At 64.5% G+C, this 2,304-nt stretch overlaps 1 pseudogene; it reads right to left on the bottom strand.

Moving 5' to 3' along the window:
* The window catches only part of LOC103610504, a 16,799-nt pseudogene that overhangs the window by 4,146 nt on the left and 10,349 nt on the right, over nucleotides 1–2,304 (bottom strand).

Raw genomic sequence — 2,304 nt, 5'->3', positions numbered from 1 at the left:
GACCCGAGGGCTCCAGAGGACGCACAGGCCGGAGACCCCCTCCCCCGCCCGGGCGCGCAGAGGGACCACCGCGAGCAGTAGGTGTTGGCCGGGGTCTCCCAGGTGAGCCGGGACGGGACACTCACATGTACCGGCCGCAGGGCGAGGGGCAGCCCGGGCACTCCACGCACAGGGGCGGCTGGTAGCCCGCGTCGCACTCGCACACGTTGCAGTGACATCAGCCTTGGCCGCTGCACTCGACGTGCTGCGCGTTCAGGCAGCCCTCGGTGGACCTCCGGCACTGGCATGCCGAGCCCTCATAGCCCTCGCTGCAGTAGCACTTGCCACATGCGCAGCGCCCGCTCCCTGGGGGACAGCAGGGCCACCGCAGACTCACCTCCCTGCAGGGCTGAGGCTGCAGCGCGCCCCGCATGTCTAGCCTCGCCCAGTGCCCCGCGCCCCCCACGTCGTCCCCTCCTGCAGCCCACGGGGCACCTCCCATGGGCGAATGGGCCTGAGCAAAGGCCACTGGGACCACCCGCCAGGCGGGCAGGGAGGAGGGTCGTCCCCACCCACGGTTGCACTGCCCTGCCCGGCCGGTTCCCTGGACGCTCACCCTTGCCGCCACAGACTTCGCCGTGGAAGCGCTCGCAGTTGACGTTGTTGCACTCGCAGTACTTCCCGAAGATCAGCTTGTCGGGCACGTCGCTGGTGTGGCACACGCACTGCCCGCAGATGCAGTCCCCCAGCCCCGAGCAGATGACGGAGTTGTTGTCCTTGCGGTAGCTGCCTTCCAGCTCCTGGCTGCTCTGGCCCTGCATCTGGCACTCACAGCTTTTCCTGGTGTAGCCAGCGTCGCACCTGCGGGCAGGAGGGGCTCAGCGGTCAGGCTCCTCCCCCGCGATGCGGGACACCCACCCCTTCCTGCAGGGTCCCTCGCCTTGGTTGAAAACATCTGCTGCTGCTCGCTGTGTTTTCTTTCCTGGAAGGTACCGGTCCTGGGCATCCAGCCAGGAGAGAGCTGTCGCCTCCCGAGGACGTCCCCAGAGACAAAGCAGTGTCCTCTGCGCGTGAGTGGTAGCTCCGCAGGCCCGGCAGGGAGCCGTGTAGTGGACTTTGCCTGTGGCCACTGTCTGCTCCCACCTGCCCCAGGGTCTCAGGTGGCTGGTGGGGACCAGGCATTGCTGTCAAGTCAGTTCCCTCTAGCTCCTGCCTGCCGCCGCCTGCGTTTGTGCGCTGACCAGGCAGGTTGGCAGAGGATGTGGGGACAAGGAGTTGAGTAGGACACGGAAGGCAGTAACCATTGCCACCAGCATGCAGGCACCGAGGGTGTCCCCAGGCATCCTCAGAGATGACTCGCGATGCGCTGTCCTTCCTCCCAGAGGAGGAGGCTGCAGGGCAGAGTGTTTAAGTGACCACTGCAGGGCACATGCTGACCAACGGCCCAAGTGTTCCCAACTGAGTCATCCCCACAGTCCTGTGGGAGGCGCCCTAGGGCTGCACACCAGGACAACTGTTGGGCGGCCCTGAAGCAGGGCACAGGGACAGCCACAGAGACCACCACCATCGCAAAGCTGCTGAGAGCCATCAGCAGTGCAAGAAGGTGGCCGGTCCAGCTGCTCTCGCCAGGCAGGCTGTGGCTCTGGGCTCCGCAACAGGTGGGGGCGAGGGCATGGGGAGATGGCTGTCCAGTCCCAGGGCAGGCAGCCTGGCAGGGCACAGTGTGTGGGCTGGGGGTGGATGTCCCCAACAGTGCCCTGGTGTCCTGGGATGGGGCCAGAAGGGTGAGGCCAGCCACCTTGGAGAGGTGAGCACTTGGTAGGACTGTCCCATCTCTTACTTGGCCACGCTCTCCCCACTTCTGCCTACTCTCCTGTGCCCTCCATATCTCTCTGGGCCTCGGTCTCCCCATTTCTCAGATGCGGAGCAGCTGGTGGATCTGTCCCAGCCATTTAAGGGGACACAGGAGGGGGGCACCTGACCCTGGGTAAGTGAGTTAGATCTTCACCATTGCCACCATCATGTTTAACAACAGTGCAATTGAAGGGGGTCACAGGAATGTGAGGGCTGTGAGACCCATGACAACCTTACCCTCTGATATCTGAGAGGCGGAAGACCTTATAGTGGAGGGAGCACGGGGACTGGAGGGGACAGCGATAGGAAAAGGACGTTCCTAAAAAGTGGGGCATGTTCCTTTGTGGGTTTCCACTGGAGCGCCCCAGCCCACACTGTATAAATCTCCCTGCCGAGCACACCCATGCCCACCTTCTCCCCGAGGTGGGGCACCCATGCCGACTGGGCTCTGGGTCTGGGGTGTGTGTGTGC

The sequence above is a fragment of the Galeopterus variegatus genome, unplaced genomic scaffold (genome assembly GCF_000696425.1).
Source record: "Galeopterus variegatus unplaced genomic scaffold, G_variegatus-3.0.2 Scaffold11245, whole genome shotgun sequence".
NCBI lineage: Eukaryota > Metazoa > Chordata > Mammalia > Dermoptera > Cynocephalidae > Galeopterus > Galeopterus variegatus.
This window is presented reverse-complemented; position numbering and strand designations above follow the sequence as displayed.